Source organism: Physeter macrocephalus, chromosome 16 (assembly GCF_002837175.3).
Source record: "Physeter macrocephalus isolate SW-GA chromosome 16, ASM283717v5, whole genome shotgun sequence".
NCBI classification, from domain to species: domain Eukaryota; kingdom Metazoa; phylum Chordata; class Mammalia; order Artiodactyla; family Physeteridae; genus Physeter; species Physeter macrocephalus.
In genome coordinates, this window is record NC_041229.1 from 19,646,350 (window position 1) to 19,665,387 (window position 19,038).

Consider the following 19,038-nt stretch of genomic DNA (forward strand, 5'->3'; position numbering starts at 1 on the left):
TACACCCGAAAACAACCAGGACCCCGCAAATCTGGGCCTTCCTGGCTGCCTAAAGGAATGCGGGTTGGAGCAGAGGCTTTTAAACTCAGATTCCTCCGTCAGACACCCCTGAATGCGAATCTCCAGGGCAGAGGACAGGAAACTATTTTTACAGATTTCCCCAGGTGATCCAAATGGCAGGCAGACTGGGGACCCACCCAGTTAGAAAATCTACATGACCTTTTCCCATTACCTGCTCTCATGCACAAACAAGCACTCCGGGGCTGTCAAGAGACAAACATCCAATATCAGGCCCCGGGCTTGGAAGGAGAAGGGTGTGACTGACGGCACTGTCACCTAGCCCAGGTTGGAAACCCACTTTCCAACCTCCTCTGTTCAAAGTGCTCTTAGAGGCTCAGAAATTTTTTTCACAGTCCTCTGAGGTCAAAAGAAATACCTAAGGGTTCTGTTCATTTAGTTAGGCCCAAACCATGTAATAAGTATTTATGTCCTAATAACTGAGTAGCCATTAGAAAAAATAATACATATAAATTAGGGAATAATTCATTCTTAAAGGACCACAACTACTTCCTAACGGGATGTGTGTGGTGTGCCGGGTGGGCAGTGCACAGCCTCTCAAAACTTGGAATCACGTTAGACACTGCCACCCTCATTTCCTGTTCTGCACTGATTTGCCCGTGGTGCTTGCTTTTTATCACAGCAACCACTGAAAAGCCAGCTTCACAAAGATATGTCATCAAAAAGCATGTAGGGCAATCTCATGGTGAAACTGCAAGCTATCCTGAGCTAGTTAGTAGTTTGCATGGAGTCCAACAGACTCCGAGTGTTCTCTTAAACATTTAGCATCCCGTGGAGCCCTGTGAAGTAATCGCAGGGCTCCAGGACACCCCGGAGCAGAGTTTGGAAACATGCATGGACTTAGCTTTTGCTCACCATCTCATCTCACACCGCACTGCCCAGGGTTCCCAGTGCTTGAACTACTAGGACCTTCTTTCTTCCCCTGCATGAGCCAGGCGCTTACCCTCCTAGGCACATTTCCTGCATCCTTGCTGTTTTCTCTGCCTTGAATGCTCTTCCTTCAGCAGGTCCTGGCAAGGCAGACGCCCCCTCAGCCCTCAGGTCTCAGTTCAAATATCACTGCACACCCCGAAGCCTCCTCGGGCCTCCTACTACATCACCCTCTATCAGCCTCTCTCCTTGTCTTTGTAGCTCTTATCACTATCTGAAATTATCCTGTTTATTTATTTGTTGGTTTACTTATTTTCTGGCTTCCCCATCAGAATGTGAGCTTTATGAGATTTTTGTTCATTAGTTTTCACAGAACCCAGAACAATGCTTAGCAATAAGCAGGCAATCAGTAATTGTTTTACTGAATGAATGCAGCCACCTTGCCCTGCTCGGAGAGGTAGAGGTATGAAGAATGTGCTTTACATGTGCTAATTCTTTTGATCTTCACAAGAGCTACTAAAAAACAGATAATGATGAACCCCACTTTATAGATGAGGGAATCAAGGTTCAGAGAAGTTAAGTGTTCAAGGCTGTCAGAGCTAAGCGTCAAATTCAGGGCCAGCTGACTCCAAAGGCCACATTTCCTAAAATCACATTGCCTCCCGAGGACTTCCCATTATCCGCCCAGAAGAGCTAAGGCCACGGCAATGTCAGGAAATAGAACGTGGGAGTTAATTCCCAGAGTCCTTAAAACTGGCCCAGGTTGGAGTTCACGGTGTAGAGGCCCCGGCGCCCACCTCCAGTAGAGACCCACACAGGTGTCCCTCCCTGGGGAGGTCCTGCCTCTGCGATCCTCCTCCTGCCGGTGCCAGCCTGCGGGATGCCTCTGGCAGCCATATCTTTGGCCTCGCCCATGTTCTGCTGTAAACTTAACGACTCGCGTAACTGGTGGCTGCCTCTGCCTGCCAAGTTCCCGTTGATCACCCTGACGGGTAGGGGGGCCAAAACACACAGATGCAATCTGTGGATCTGATGGGCACCCACCGTGCTCTCTGCACTGCACTGGGTGCTGAGGGGCCCTGCCTTTCAGACAGTCCCCGAGTGAAGCAAGGATTATCAGGACACACTCATCTGCAGTCCCTGCAGGGAACTTTAGGTTGCGTGACACACCCCCAGGAACTGTGAAGGGACTCACAGGTCAGACATTGGGTCGCTGGCCATTGAGTTTGAGACTCTCGTACAAAGGAGAGGAGATTAAAATTTGGTCTCTAAAATCAAGGGACCTGTGCTTTGTCACTCTCCCTTCCTCATATGCCTTGCTTTTACCACTATTAAACTGGGTGGTTCAGACAGGAAAACAATTCACCTTTCCTCGCCTCACCTCTACGCTCCCCTTTGCCTGGCCTAGCCAGCTCCTGCTTCTTCTTTCAGACTCAATCCCCTGGATTACTCCTCCAGCAAAGCCTTCCTGAGCCCCCACTGGGCCAGGTACCCCTCCTCTGTGCGCAGAACACCCCACGAATGACTGGATCCTGGGCCTGACCACATTGCACTGTAATTACAAGCGTGTGTGGGTCTGTCTCCCCCACCAAACTGGACGCTTATTCACTATTGCATCTCCAGCCCTTAGCACCATGCCTGGCACAGAGAAGGAGTTTAGGAGTAAATATTTGTGATAGGTGAGTTACTGAATTCCCAGACCACATGTTCTGACATAGTTGGGAAGATCTGTTCACCCCTGTTCTAGTCTCTGTGTTATCAGCATTCATAGGATCTTAGACAAGACCTCAGAGATCATCTAGCCCAGCACACAGGCACCTGTACCCTGAGGTCCCTGCACTGGAAGGGTGGCCCTTGAAAACCACAAACAGCAAGAGAATGATACCCTGGGAAAGGCTTGGCCACAGGCTACTGAGAGCTCCTAAGGCTCTAAGCCAGCACCGCTGACTGTTTAGAACAAACTGTAGGTGACTGGGTCAGGGACCGGGCCCCCCACACTGTGTGACACTGCGATTGCTTCCCTCTCGGGTCTGCGACATCACCTCCACACACAGCAGCCACTCCAGCCTCCCTGACGCAAAAATAGCCTGCCAGACAAATTGTCAGAAAACAAGTAACCTGAGACTGTGTAACAAGAAAGTAGAAACATGTAAGAACAAAGGAGATGGCTCCTAATAGCAAAGTTTGCAATGGCCTGCCTGGAAGCCAGCACCAGGAGACCTGGGGGTCAGGGCCTCAGTCATCAGGATCTGCCCCTGATGCTTCATCTCAGGACAACAGAGCCCCCCCTTTCATCATGAGCTTGGCTGGCGTGGGAGCCTGTAGGGACCCCCTGTGGCCAGTGACGAGAGGAAAAGGCAGCAGCTCAGGAGAACGGCAGACAGCCTCCCCGTTGCCCGTGGAGAAACAGCAGCTTCTCTGCAGCCGGACTCGGAGAGGCAGGAAAGAGAAGAAACATTTAGGAAACATCAGGTGACCAGCTGCTGACTGGCAAGCTCGTGGGGAGAAATGAGAGACAGAGACACAGCAGCGGGGAGGCGACACAGACACGAACACAAACTGAGAAACAGAAGCCCAAAACTTCAGAAAGAATTGCGAAAAAGAATGAGTTTTCACAATCAATGAGATCCTGGGAGCAGGAGGGGCCCTCCTGAGAGCTGGGAGGGGAATATGAAAACATAACCAGAATGTTCCGGACCTCATCCCTGGAACCTGCAAAGCCAGAGCACATTTCCTTTCAATTCCCAAACTGTGATCACCTGAGGCTTAGGTTCCACGCCCCCGCCAACCGACCTGTCGGCCTGTCTGCAGCTCCAGCCTCCCCGGGAGGCCCACCCCCATGGAGCCCATGAGGTTACGGCTCTGTGGGGACCAGCGGGCTTCCACCAGGGGTTGCCACCACAACTGCCACGCAGGCCACTAGAGAAAGGGCCTTGCTCTGCCCCTGCTTCTCAGTCCTTACCGTGGGATCCACCACACAGCATGCCTGAGACCAGCTACGTTTACCATGAATTTCCCGGTGGACTGGAGGTACAGAAGGACCTACATAGGCCCCTTACCCACCTGCCCCCCTCCTTCTGCCCACCCACCTTCACAGGGGCAGCTGTCGCCCACCTCCCATCACTAGAAACATGCCAGGCACCTCCACGCTCTGGAGTCTGAGTCCAAGAGATATTGCCTCACCCCAGTCTAAGGCCTCCTCCCAAAACCAATGTGTTCCCTGGACTGCCCCCTTTCACACACCACCCCTTCCAGGGGGCACCACTCCCACCCACCCTGTAGTCCAGAAGTGCGCGGGCAAGACCATCTCATGATATCAGAAAACAGTACATTTCCCAAAGGCTGGCTGATCCTTAAATAACCTTGGGTGGGGAATGTCAAAAGGCCAGCTCAGGGGGCTTCCCTGGTGGCACAGTGGTTAAGAATCCGCCTGCCAACGCAGGGGACGTGGGCTTGATCTCTGGTCGGGGAGGATCCCACATGCCGGAGCAACTAAGCTCATGTGCCACAACTACTGAGCCTGCACTCTAGAGCACGCGAGCCACAACTACTGAAGCCCACGTGCCTAGAGCCCATGCTCCACAACAAGAGAAGCCACCGCAATGAGAAGCCCACGCAACGAACAGTAGCCCCCACTCACTGCAGCTAGAGAAAGCCGGCACGCAGCAACGAAGACCCAATGCAGCCAAAAATAAAATAAGGGCTTGATCTCTGGTCGGGGAGGATCCCACATGCCGGAGCAACTAAGCCCATGTGCCACATCTACTGAGCCTGCACTCTAGAGCACGCGAGCCACAACTACTGAAGCCCACGTGCCTAGAGCCCGTGCTCCACAACAAGAGAAGCCACCGCAATGAGAAGCCCACGCAACAAACAGTAGCCCCCACTCACTGCAACTAGAGAAAGCCGGCACGCAGCAACGAAGACCCAATGCAGCCAAAAATAAAATAAATAAATCTATAAAAAAAAAAAAGAAAGGGATGTGATGATAAAATGCTATAATAATTAAAAAAATAATAAAGCTCAGCTCAGGTTCCTTTTAGTCTCTTAAGAGTTAGGGGCCCAATCCCACGCAAGTTCCTTTTCACATGTAGATGCCAGTGAATTCGCTCCTCAGAACTATCAATTGAGGGACTTCCCTGGCGGTCCAGTGGTTAAGATTCCCCACTTCCAATGCAGGGGGCGTGCATTTGATCCCTGGCTGGCGAGCTAAGATCCCACATGCCACGTGGTGGCCAAGAAAATTTAAAAAACAAACAAACAAAAAACTATCAATTGAAAGTTTGCAAATCATCAGGGAAATTCGAATCAAAACCACAATGACTTATCACCTCATGCCTGTTAGAATGACTATTACCAAAAAGACAAGAAATAAGTGCTATAAGGATGTGGAGAAAAGGAAATCCTTGTGCACTGTTGGTGGGAATGTAAGTTGGTGCAGCCACTATGGAAAATATAGTGAGGAGATTCTAGAACTACCTACTGTATGATCCAGCAATCTCACTTCTGGGATTATATCCAGAGAAAATAAAATCACTACCTCAGAAAGATAGCTGCACCCCTGTGTTCACTGCAGCATTATTTACAATAGCCAAGATATGGAAATAACCTGTGTGTCCACTGACAGATGAATGGATAAGGAAAATGTGGTATATGTATACAATGGAATATTATTCCATTGCAGCATTATTTACAATAGCCAAGATATGGAAATAACCTGTGTGTCCACTGACAGATGAATGGATAAGGAAAATGTGGTATATGTATACAATGGAATATTATTCAGCCCTAAAAAGAAGGAAATTCTGCCATGTGTGACAATATGGATGAAACATGAGGGCATTATGCTAAGCAAAATAAGTCACATAGAGAAAGACAAATACTGTATGATCTCACTTATATGTGGAATCTAAAAAAATAAAATAAAATAAAAAGGACACACACACAAAACTAACTTGTAGATACAGAGAACAAACTGATGGCTGCCTGAAGCTGTGGGAGGAGGGGGCTGGAATGGGTGAAGGTGGCCAAAACGTACACACTTCCAGTTATAAGGTAAATAAGTCCTGGAGATGTACTGTAAAAAGGAAGGGAGGGATGGAGGGAAGGAGGAAAGGATAAAACAAACCATGTTGTCCACCATCCAGTTCCACCTACATACACCCTGAAAGGAATTAAGGGCAAAGATCGGGAATGAGGCACGCTGTGCTCAGGGAAAACAGGTAGAACAGGCCCTCAGATAGTTAGATATTTTCAGGAGAAAATTTCACGAACCCAGATTCTTGCATCTTCCTGTATGTAGAAAAGCACTAAAACCTTTAACTGAGATATCTATTCCTTGTGATTAACAGTAACCTTCTACCAAGATGTGTGCTTGATTGCACATAACCCTTCTCCAAAATCACCTATCTACTGACCTCCCCCTACCTCTTCAGAGCAGTTCCTCAGAGCTATCTGAGAGGCCATCTCCCTGGCTATAGTCCTCAGTAAGTCCCCAGATAAACCTGAATCTCACAGCTCTCGTGTTGTGCATTTTTATTTCAGTCAACAGAAGGAAGAGAGGAAGGGAGGGAGAGAGAAAGGAAGAAAGAAAGAAAGAAAGAAAGAAAGAAAGAAAGAAAGAAAGAAAGAAAGAAAGAAAGAAAAAGAAAAAAGGAAGGAAGGGAGGGAGGGAAGGAAGGAGGGAGGAAGAGAGAGAGAAAGAGAAAGGAAAGGAAAGGAAGAAAGAAAGAAAATAAGGTTACTTTGCACTCTTTGGCTTCAAAATGGGAGTCCACATGGTCTGGCTTTGCAGAGTTCTCTCTAGCCCTCCTCCAGCCACTTTGGCGCATTCAAACCTTTGTCCCATCCACTTCCGTCTACTTCCAGGCCTTTGCACAGCTGTGTTCCGCCAGGCATATCCTTCTTTGCAATTCCTACTCATCTTCAAATCTCAGTCCAAACATTTCTACCTCTAGGGAATGTTCCCTTACTTAAAACATCCAACCTAGTCGCCCCTGCTCTGTGCTCCCATCTCCCATGCCTGCGCAACTCATAAGGGGTACTCGAAAATGCTTCTTGACCGGGAGAGTGATTGAAAGAGGACATCATGATTAAATTCCCTTGAAGTCTACCATGGAGACACTCACTGGTCACTAAAATCTTTCTCCTTCTATTATAGGAATAGAACTGTAGCTGGGCACTGGCTACAGGAAGGGAATACTTTTCCCAATGCCCCTTGCTTCCATGGGACTAAATTCTCACCATTGGAAAATGAGCAAAAGTGATGTGTCACTTAAAATACATCCACATGCTCCATGTTCTTTCTGGAACCCATAAGTGCCTGCAGGCCAGCTTTAGGCAGCAGTTCTGGCTAACGCCCTAGGAATGGTTCCAGGTTCCTGAATGCCCTTGTGGAATAAATGAGCTCATTTATTCACCATAGACTGTTGAATGAGAAAGAAATAAACCTCAATGTTCTTTAAGCCACTGTAGTCTTGGGTGTTTTTCTTACAATAGCTTTTCCTTTCGCCCTAACTAATAATAAGAGCAAGCGGTTTCCTGGCATGAGTCACATCTGGTTCCAGCCCACAACAGCGATCATGCCCTCTAAGGATCAACTTCATATGACGTGATGGTTAAGAGCACGTACTGAGCACGTGTAAGTGCCTCCCCTGCACCAGCTATGGCTTCTCTCTTCCAACAGGTGGCCCATCCCTTCCCGGTCCCTTCCCGGCACAGCAGAGGATCCAGTAGGAGCCAGCACACACTCAGTAGCAAACACTAATCAGCAAGTGGTCTCAAGCAAGTCACTGGCCTCTGGGCACATTTTCCCTCCTTCTCTACAATGAGGGGCCGGACTAGATCAGTGCTTCTCAGCCCTGGCTGCTCAGTAGAATCACCCAGGGAGCCTTAGAAAACTGAGATGCTGCGTCTCATGCCGGACCAGTTAAAACCACATTTCTGTGGGTAGGGAACCTCTGACGTGGAACTAAATTCGGTTTTCAGGTTGACTCCATCATACCCTGGAGGCTTATCATTCCACTCACAGTCCAGCCCGGCACAGCCTCCAGTGGGATCTGAGTCTTGCTGATAACCCAACACCTGGGACGGTAGTAGGTGTCACACATAGTAGATGCTCATTTTTCCTTCTGAGAGGTGGCTGTCATTTTGGATAAAATTCCATATTTCCTGCACTTGATTTCAGAATATGTAAATGGAACTTTCTCTAAGGAGAAGGAAAAAGCTAAATTCATTTGCTTTTACTCCTATGGGGTTCCCAAGAGAATGATGCAGCAGGAAGAGCATAAGCTGTGTAGTCATTCAGACCTGGGTTTGAATCCTGGCTTTGCCCTCCCTCGCTGTGTGGCTTGGGCAAGTGACTTACTGGCCCCACCCCTAACCAACATGCCGCTTTAACTACAAGGTGAAGAGCATCTCCTAGAGAATGAAAATATACAACTTGCAGCAGCCCTGGTGGAACCTCTCAGCCCAGTTTCCTTACCTGTAAAATGGGAATAATAATAGTTACAACACACTTGATGCAAAAATATGAACAATGTATATGAAACAGCATAGCACCCAGCGTATAGAAAGTGTTCAATAACTGTTTATTTTCTCCCACTCCCCCCTCCAACATTTTCTATATGGCAAACTTATGCACATGTGTCCCCTGAATGGGAAGGACCCCTATTCCACAGCCATGTGGGATCCTTGCGAGGACCCGGTAGATACAAGGTGGCTGAGATGCAGGTGTAAAGGAGTCTGTTTACTGCAACTAAAAGGATTCGACTAAACCACTTAGCAAGCAGAGACAGGCAGAGAAAATCATGAAAGGAGCCAATTATTACGGAATCCACCTAAAAGAAGAACAATTATTCTGGAGTTTCTGGGAATAATATTAACATATGTATAACCATTTGCAAATTTTGGCTTAGGAAATTATGAGAAACATGGAAACTGAAGCCGAGCTCTCTCACCCTCACCAGTCACCACTGCAAAATCAGTTCATTTTAGTCAGAAAGTCAGATGGGGGGCTTTGCAGTCTACAGCTGATCCACCCACAGCTCAGTGGCTCTTCTCAACCTTATAAGGGAATCCTCATGGACCAAAGAGCTAGGAAAGGGAGGACAGCATCTTGAGATACACCCTGGTGGCCACTAGAGGGAGATGCTTCCTTGTGAAACATGCCTTAGCCGGCTACCTACCAGGGAGGATTCTTAGCTGAGACCAGACGATGTGAGGGAATCCATTCCCCATCTTCCACTTTTAGAGATGTCAGGAGGCAGCATCCTCTCAGGGACTAAATGTCTGTCTCTCCACTTTGGTCAAGGCCAGGCGGTGTTTTACTAAGTCCATGTTGATAACCCAGAGTTCCTGCAGGGCAAGACAACATGATAGAGCGAGGTTGAATGAGGGAGCCAGGAGAAGAAAAGTCTACTGCTGCCCTCAAACAGCTGAGAGGGAATGCGGATGGGGCATAGCTACTCAGTCCTGCTTCAAATGGCAGATAGGATTCGTGGGTGAGCGCTACAGGGAGAAACAGTTGCTCAATACCAGAAGGACTCCTTGAAAACAGCTGTGCAAACGTGGGGTGGATTCTGGACAGGGAGCTAATCCAGCTGGCCTTGACCATCTCTGGAGGTAGCGTAGAGGGGATGCCTGCACTGTATAGGAGGTTGGTCTCATAGCCTCTGAGTCCACAGGAAGGAGGAAAATCGTCTGAGTGTCCCCTCTGCCCCCCCCATTATACTACTGGCAAAGTAGTCTAACTTTGCCAGTTGCACTACCACATGCCACCAGTGGGCGTGGCTGCTCTGAGAGAAGCCATCCCACCGAGGTTTTAAGAGCCACACCTGAGACCGTGCCCACCATGGACTAAAAGACTACCGACTGGGTCAGGATAGCCCAACGAGTCCAGCTTTGTTGCATCCCTGCTGCTCCAAACACTTTGCAAAATATAAAAAGGGAAAGCCAAAAGATATAGTTGGACTGAAAAAACAGTATTAACATCTCTTTGGATGACAAGTGAGCAGAGCTGAAGGCTCCTGGGTGCCGGGTCTGGAAGCCAGCAGAGTGTCAGGGGGCTCAGCTCTAACAACAACACGGGTCGGGACACCCGTGCAGGGTCACACAGGTCCCTCCGCCTGCAGCACGCGAGCCCCGGTCCTGAGACCGGCCGGGCATGCCCCTCTGGACCTTCTCCGTGTATTTCACCAGCCCGTCCTGCGCGCCCCTCCCCCTGCCCTTTCTCTCCGCTGGTGAACGTTTTACACAAAGTACTTCCGGACGACACTCAACCAGAAAGTCATGGAAAATTCGGCACTCTCGGCTCGGTGTCCCTGATAATCACTCCAGGTGACCCTGTGGAGGCTGCAGCAGGACTGGACAGGCTCCAGAACTCCGGGTTTCATGTTGTGGGATCACCGAGGGCGTGGAGAGGAAGGACTGGAAGCACTCCCCTGCTTAGAGTCAGCTTTGGGTAGGTCACCCCTAATCCAGAAAGGACGCTGACAAAAACTGTGGCCAAGTGCAGCCTGGGGTGACAACTTCCTAGGAAGCTGTGGGCCCAGGGAACTGGAGGACAAAGCCTTTCTTCCAGGAACCAAGTTAAGACGGCCCACCATGCCATCCCCATGTCCAACCACCAGCCAGCAATGTAAGGCCTGTTTCTGGACCAACCAGAGGTTCAGGGGGCCAAGAGGAACCAACCACAACACCTTTAGACAGGTAGGGTTGCACACATAGGAGAAAGAAAAAAAATCCAAAAGCTTCCTATTCCAAATGAACCTACAAATCTAAAATTACAGAACACATGAAGAAATGGAATGCTAAGCATAACAGCCAAAAACATCAATAATCCAAACGTGACCCAATCCAGATGAAATCAGTTTTAGGGAGCAGCATAACAGACATATGTAAGTATGTTGAGGAAGTTCCAGAGATAAATGAAGGTGTAATGTCTGCCATGCAAACAGAGGCAATGACCAAGGAGCACACTCACTGGCCCACTGGAGCAGCACCCACTGCAGTAAATCACAGAAAGGAGCAGGTCCCCGTATGCTTTTCTCTTAGGGCCGCACAGAGAGGTCTAGCATGGCCAGACCTGAGACTGTAGGAGAGGCACCGTGACTCTCAGCTGTTGACTGGAGAAGGCTGGGCCTCTTTCCAAAGCAATCAGAGGCTGGGATGCAACAACAGCAGTGTGATGTGGCAGAACCTGGGCTCGGTGTTCTTGGTGGGAAGAAGCACCAGCCTAATCCCTTTTGATTGAGACTGAGGTCCAGGCTGAGCGGTTGCAGCTAAATGAGTTAGCGACCTAGTGCTGGGGATTCATAGTTGCGGAAGAACCAGCCCCCCTCTCCAGGCATGATGGGGGAGTGAGGGCATGGGGCTGGTACCCAGTCCTTGCTGTTGATCAGGATCAACTGTCACAAGCCCTTGGGCCAGTTCCCATGGATCCCTGCGGGAAGCCAGCTCCGTTTCTGGGAGGCCCATCTGTGGGGGGATCAGTCCTAGAGAGACCCATTTTTACCTCTCAATATCTACTTCAAAGAGAACAAAAAAATTATGAAACCAAAACAGGTAGATATGAAAAAAGTTTTTTCATCTTGGAAATGAAAAACATAGTGACTGAATTTAGAATTCAGCAGCCACAAAAATCCCTACACTGGTCACAGTCAGAGAGGGAATTAGTAGGTTGAAAGAAGGCACTGTAGAATTCACCCAGAATGCAGCCAGAGGGCAAAGAGATCAAAGGTATGAAAGTTTAGTTAAGATGGGGGATGGACTACAAGGGTCTAACAAACATACAAGGAGGAGTTTCAGAAGAGGGTGAAGGGAATAGTGAGGAGGTCTTACTCAGTTTTCGCTCACACCCCACATCCAGCCCATCAGTGGGCTCTCTTGACTCCACCTTCACAATACACCCTGAATCTGACAGCTTCCACCCTCCCTGTTCCTCCCACCAGGACCCAAGCTGCCGTCATCTCTTGCTTCTTAACTGATCTCTAGCCCCGTGACAGTTTTGTCTTCGTGTAGCAGCCAACGTGATCACTAAAAGACATAAATCTGATCCTGTCACTCCCTGCTCAAAGCCCTCCAGCGGCAGCCGAAGTTCGAAGCCCTTACTGTGATCTACAAGCTCCTTCATGACCTGGCCTGTCATGCGGTGAGCATGCCATGCTGCCTCTCGTCCCAGCCTCCGGACCACAGCACTGCCTCCTTGCTTTCCCTCCAACACTGGGGGTGCTTCACCCCAGGACAGCGGTGCTTGTTTTGCCCTCTGCCTAAGGGAAGCACCCCCAGATAACTGCATGGTTCACTCACTTCCTCATTCATTCAGCTCTCTGCTCAATGTACCCCCGTCAGAGAGGGCTTCCCTATCTTTCTATCTAAATACCCCACCCCACGCCCATCACTGGCATTACAGATCCATGGAGATGGAATGCTTTTGATGTAACTGGTTATCCATATGGAAAAATATTTGATTCTTATCTCCCACAGTCACAAAAATAAATCTCTGGTAAGTTCAAGACCTAAAGGTGACATGTAAAGCTTCCCAACTTCAGGAGAAAATACAGAAGGATATCTTTTTAATACTTCATGGAAGGAGAGGATTCCTTTTTAAAGACTCAAACAAACAAAAACACTGCCCATAGAAGAAAAGATTATAGATGTGACTACATTAAAATTAAAAACACGTACATAGCAAAACACACCATAAAGAAAGGTAAACGACAAGTCATATTTTGAGAAACAATATAATACATACAATCAACAAATGTTCAGTACCTGTAAAGAACTCCTACAAACCAATAAGAAAATGACAAGCAACCAAACAGAGCAATGAGCAAAGGTTATGAAGAGGTGCTTCTAGAAGAGAAAGCCAAAATGGCCATACTATAAATGTTACATAAAGGAAATATTCCTTGAAACAATGAGATACTGAGTCACACCAAATCTGCAAACATTAAAGCACGACAATTACAAGTATTAGCAAGGTTGTGGAGCACTTCCCATCACCCCTGACAGAGGGACATTAACCCGGAGACCTGAAACAAAACCAAAAAGGAGCCTGCAATTCAAGGAACTGAGGGAAGGGCTTCCAGGTGGAATCTTGGGGGAGGCCTTGAGCTGCGAAAGAATTTAGAGGAACAGAGAAAAGGATGGTGCAGCCAAAGCACAGCCACAGGAGGAAGAGGGAGGCTCGCGGGGTCACATCTGCAAGATGTAGAGTAAGAGGCGACAAAGGACAGCGTGTGCTGAGCAGCCTGCACTGAGATTCTTGGTGACATGCCCACCTGAGCAGGCTTCTTTCCTACCTCCTTAGTCTCTATCCAGAGCACCAGGCACATCCAGGTCCTATGGGAACTGAAGCTCATGCCACGTGAAAGGCTGACTCGAAGAAGAAGGTTACAAAATCACAAATTCAAAACAGCTAGGCCCCCGTGCAAGGGAGAGACCTTGAAGGGTAAGCACCATTAGCTTCGGGTGAATCTGCTCCTGCCTACACATATCAGAGTTTGCAATTAATGTGTTTACTTCTGAATTGCCTGTCTGTACCACTAAACTGTATGGTCCACGGGGGCAGGGGTGTCTTTCACACCACCTAGCCTAGTACTTGTCACAGAGTAGGACTCAATGAGTCTCATAGAATGAATTAAATATATTGCACCAGCACCCCCAAGGAATGAAAATGATGTCCTTGGAATCTTCTCTGCCCCATCACTCAGACCTAGGGCTCCTCTGGTCCTGGGCTCTGCAGTTAGGAAGCCTGTATATGAAGTCAAGGCCTTCTGCAGGCTCACACTAGCCTTGCTTTCCTCATCTGTTTCCCACTATCACCCTCCTCCTTCCCTCTTCCATGAGGCTCTAATCCTCCCTGATCATCCCCTGGTCCTTTCCTCACCGTGCCTTCATACATATCCAAATCCTACACTGTCCTTGGTCCAGATCAAGTGCGTCCTCTTCTCCGCCACCAAGCCCCCACTAGAACTGATCTCCCCTTCATCTCAAGCCCCACATCCCACTATCTTCCTTTGCTTATGGTGACCATCCCTCTCTACGTGATTTTACAGCTGTTTATGTACCTTAAACCCTCTCCCAAGGATAAGCTCCTCGAGGACAGTTTAGTTCATCCTCCTGTTTCCTCCTACCCACCCACTATCCAGATGGAGAGTGCCTTATGCTAATCAGTACTGATTGCATGAATGTGAGTTGTTCATCGGCTATATCAGCAAGATTTAACAACTAATCAATAAGGGGTTAGAAGATATGATCCAGTAATCCCACTGCTGGGCATATATCTGGAGAAAACTATAATTCAAAAAGATACATGCACCCCACTGTTCACTGCAGCACTGTTCCCAATAGCCAAAACATGGAAGCAACCTAAATGTCCACCAACAGATGAATGGATAAAGAAGATGTGGTACATATATAAATGGAATACTACTCAGCCATAAAAAAAGAATGAAATATTGCCCTTTGCAGCAACATGGATGAACCTAGAGATTATCATACTAAGTGAAGTAAGTCAGAGAGAGAGAGAGACAGATATCATATGATATCACTCATATGTGGAATCTAATCTTTAAAAAAAGATACAAGTGAACTTATTTACAAAACAGAAGTAGACTTACAGATATCGAAAACAAACTTATGGTGACCAAAGGGTAAATGTGGCGGGGTCGGGGTGGGAATCAGGAGCTTGGGATGAAAATACAGACACACTGCTATGTATAAGATAGATAACCAACAAGAACCTACTGTATAGCACAGGGAACTCTACTCAATATTCTGTGATAACCTATATGAGGAAAGAATCTAAAAATGAATGAATATATGTATATGTATAACTGAATCACTTTGCTGTACACCTGAAACTAACACAACATTGTAAATCATCTATACTCCAATAAAATTAAAATTTTTTAAAATAAATAAAGTTTTTCGGGTTTTGTTTTTAGTTTTAAAAAAGTAGGAGGTGTGAAGAATGACACCATTTTCCAAGGTGGAATACAGGAGGAGAAACAGGAAAGACAATAATTTCATTTTAGACACAAGGGGTTGGATGTACTATCAGAACACACATGTGCCAATAAACAGACGGCTCTGGCCCCCTGGAGAGAGGGCTGGCATGGAAATTATGCTAAACATTTCCAGTGACATCACTGTCTCCATTTAATGAATAAAAAAGTAGAATCTGGAGAAGGAATTTGTTCAAACTTGGACGGTAGAAAGTAGTAAATCCCAGTAGTGGACCCTATCTGACACTACCCTGCGTGGGGAGAGGAGAGGATACAGAAGTCTCTCCCCAGGAGACTCAGAAGATTCTAGAGATTCCAGATTCTACTGGTGAATCCAGAGGTTTGGGGGATATCCAGGGCTAAAGCCACCCCTCTCTTGAGCCCCAGGTCCTCAAAGACAGACGAGTGCAGTTGGAAAAGCACTGGCTCAGGAAATGTGACACCCGCTACTAATTTATGTTTTATCTTATATATTTCCCTCTCGGTGCCTCAGTTTCCTCAGCTGTAAAATGAAGTTAAACAAATGATCCCTAAGGTCTCTTATAATCCTACCATAGATGAATCAGTAGGTCATCTCTTTAATTCTTTTATTTTTTAATACAAGCCCAGGGCCATTTCTTTTCTAAGCACTTTGTTTCTGATTATAATATTAATATCATTTCCATAATGTTCACTGTAGAAAATTTGGTAAAAGAGAAAAACCCAAAGAAGGAAAGAAAAATCACTACAATACCACCAGTCAGAGACAACACTGCTAACACTTTGCTGTAATTTCTACTGGTCTTTCTTTCACCGTGCAAGTATACGTCTTGTCTTTTTTTAAAGCAGAACTTGGCTAATAAAAGCCACTACTAACTGAGCATCTGCTACGCATCAGGCTCACAACCAAGTGCTCTATGTACACATCAACAGTCCTTACAGCAACCCTGCAAAGAAAACAGCCACGGCTCAAATTTACAGAAAAGAAAACTGAAGGGCAAAAAAGGCCAAGAAACCTTCCTGAGGCCACACAGCCAGTAAGGAACAAACCAGAATTCCAGAATGCCTATTGTTCTAGCTTTCTGAGCTGGTTTTTGGTGATATTTTAAAATTTAATCCATCTTTAATATGCTCCCATTTTTCAAATACTTTTCTACCACATTATTATAGGTTGCTTCAAGATACTAATCATACAGTCCCTTAAGATGTTTTCAACTTTCACTACCATGAAGAATGCTGATTATCTTCCTTCCATATAATTCTTTCCTCTCAGCAGTAATTTTTGCCTTAGGGTAAATTCGTAGAGATTGAACATCTAGGCAAAAGGATGCATGCATGCTTAAGGCTATTGACAAAGAGTATCAGTTTGCCTTCCCCAAAAAACTGAACAATTTTTCTCCCTTTAACAATTTATAAAAGCTCCATTTACCTGCAGCCTCATTAATGTTGGGAATTATCTTATTTTTATTCATCTCTGCTGATGTTATAGGTGAAATTTCTTATTAATGAAGCTGAACTTCTAACATCATTGACCATTTCATGATTCATCTTAATAATCATTTATTGTACAAATCCTTGGAAGACAGCAGAGAAATGAAGGGATGGGATGAAAGACAGGGAAAATTAATTTTATTCATTTAAGAAAACCAAGTACCTAACACATGCAGAGCATGTTTTAAGCCCTGCAGGCATTGAAACGGATAGGAAGGAGCAAATATTGGGCACCTACTCTGTGCTTAACCCCAGGCATGTAGAGTATCGTGGGAGACACAAAGGGAGGTACAAGATTTATCCTCCAAGAACTTGCAATCTTGTTGGGGAGGGGAAAAAAAACAACACACAAGAAGGTGTTCTGAACTTAATTCCCCACTTCCCTGTTCTTTCAGAGAACTGCCTTTCCATGTCCAACATGGCTTTGGGGAGTTAATCTTGAACTACTGTTACATGTCCACATGCCTCTCTTCCTGGATCACCTGAGAGCCCCACAGGGCAGGGATGGTGTCTTACTCACACTCCCATCACATCATGTCAGTGAATGATTTCATAATTCCTACACAATTAATGATTCATTTTTGTAAAATGGTGGCAGAGTGCCATGCCCTCTGCCTACTGCTCTGCCCACCCCTGCCCCCCATTAGTCCACTGTATGCCTGAGAGATCAGAAGCACAGGCAGGCACTCGTCTACAGGGGTGTGGGAATATTCAGTAAATTAACATCAAGAGCATGAAATGATTGGTTTGATTAAGTAACCACCACACTCCCTTCCGCCGTCAGATCCTAGGATTATCCTCTGTCCGTTCATTTACATGGCTGAACGTGCAGCGGGATTCAGGGTCTGGGGTTTGTTTGCAAGCTTGCTTGCTTGCTTTCCACCTTCTCATACCTTACTGATGTTCCTGCCCTCCCAGGCCCCACAGACCTCATGATCATCTCCTGCCCCTCTTCTGAGTATCTGACTCAAGAAACCAGCCCCTCTGCACGTAGGCCAAACGAGGTTCATTTCGCAAGCCCTCTCGGCTTGTTTTTCCCCCCTTTCACCTGCTGCACTTTCTCCAGCCCATCTCTCAGCCCCACTCCTGACAGTTTCAAACCCAGCCTTGCAAGGTCTCCTTTCCTTTTCTCTAAGGCACAAGAGTTTTCCCTTTACTGTTCACTGATGTATATCATCTGTATGGCCCAAAGCATCAAGGGCCAGTACAACTAAAGAAACATTTGCTTCACTCAAATTCTGATGTTGAATTGAAATTGAATTAATTCAAATTCTGCTTAGAATTTCAAGAGAGTTTCAGATCAGGGCAGGCTGGAGGGGCTGGGAAGAACTGGCTGCCAAGGTGGGACTGGAACCCAGGTAAAGTGTAAGATTTAGGTGACAAGGTGGGCAGGGGTCTTTTTCCCCTAGCCTCATTCTTTCCTTTTCCCTTCCACCCCCTTCTGAGGAGGCTTCAGTAAGACAGAGAAAATAGGTAAATTGTTAGCAAAATACCATATTGAAGGAAGTGAGGGTAGGCCGTTGGTACCCCCGCCTTGTTCACGGTCCATACACCAGCCTCAGGAATGACCCGGGCCCTGGACTTGCAGCACAGCCATGAGAGAGGCTGCGAATAGAAAAGACTAAGAGGCCTGTGGAAGAGAAAAAGGGGGAGACCAGAGCAAGAAGGGGATCCCCAGAGGTATGACTGAGAGATGCTGTGAAGGGAAAAGTGAAGCAATATTCTGTCCCACCCTCTGGATGGCATGTGTATCAGCTAATAGTAAACTCTCTTTCTGGTGCCTACACACCTACCGTGTCACCGATACAACCAAGGGGTTGTGTGTAAAAACTGTCATTGTCCAGATACACCCTGCACAGGTGCTCTATCGACGTTACCTCACTGAATACCACCATGCGCTGTGCACCCAAGACTACCAAGACTCCCAGTCAGGGGTTCTCAGACTTTGGGGTGCTTAAGAATCACATTGGAGCTGAGCATAATGGTACACAGAGGTGTCACACCCTTAGATCTGGGGTGGGGTCCAGGAACATACATTTTTAATAGGCATACTGACACTGATGTAGATGGCCAAGGACCACAGTAGTCTATCCAAATGGGATCATTCTGGAGCTCCAGACTGGCCCTGGGAGGCTAGTGGCTTCCCTTTGGACCCTTGGAATCAGCCAGTCTGTGAATGCCTCAGAGCCTGCCATCCCCGGTCACTGTCCCAGGAAAGCCTCTCCCCGTTACCCCTGCTCCACAGGACACTTCAGTGCTGCTTCCCCCTCCCCCCTCCCTCCCCCTCCCCATCTCTCTGTTTCACTCTCTCCCCAACCTTCCCTCTGGGCCACTTGAAGCCCCCACTAACTGGTAAACTCCCCTGCATCTTTGACCCATTTCCTGCACCCTGTGATCTTAGATGAAACCCAGCTCTCTGCTCAGGACACCACTCCCCAAGGCCACCGCTAGCCCTTATGGTGCCTTTGGTAAATTAGAAGAAGGTGGCCTCTCTGGTTAGAAGGTCACATTGATTAAAAGCGGCCCGCTGGGGGCTTCCCTGGTGGCGCAGTGGTTGGGAGTCCGCCTGCCGATGCAGGGGACACGGGTTCGTGCCCCGGTCCGGGAGGAT

The 19,038-nt window shown here is 47.3% G+C and overlaps 1 pseudogene; it reads right to left on the reverse strand.

Annotated features, from left to right (window-relative positions):
- Window positions 1-1,695: 1,695 nt before the first annotated feature.
- The window catches only part of LOC102977164 (protein PRRC2C-like), a 24,338-nt pseudogene continuing 6,995 nt past the window's right edge, over window positions 1,696-19,038 (reverse strand).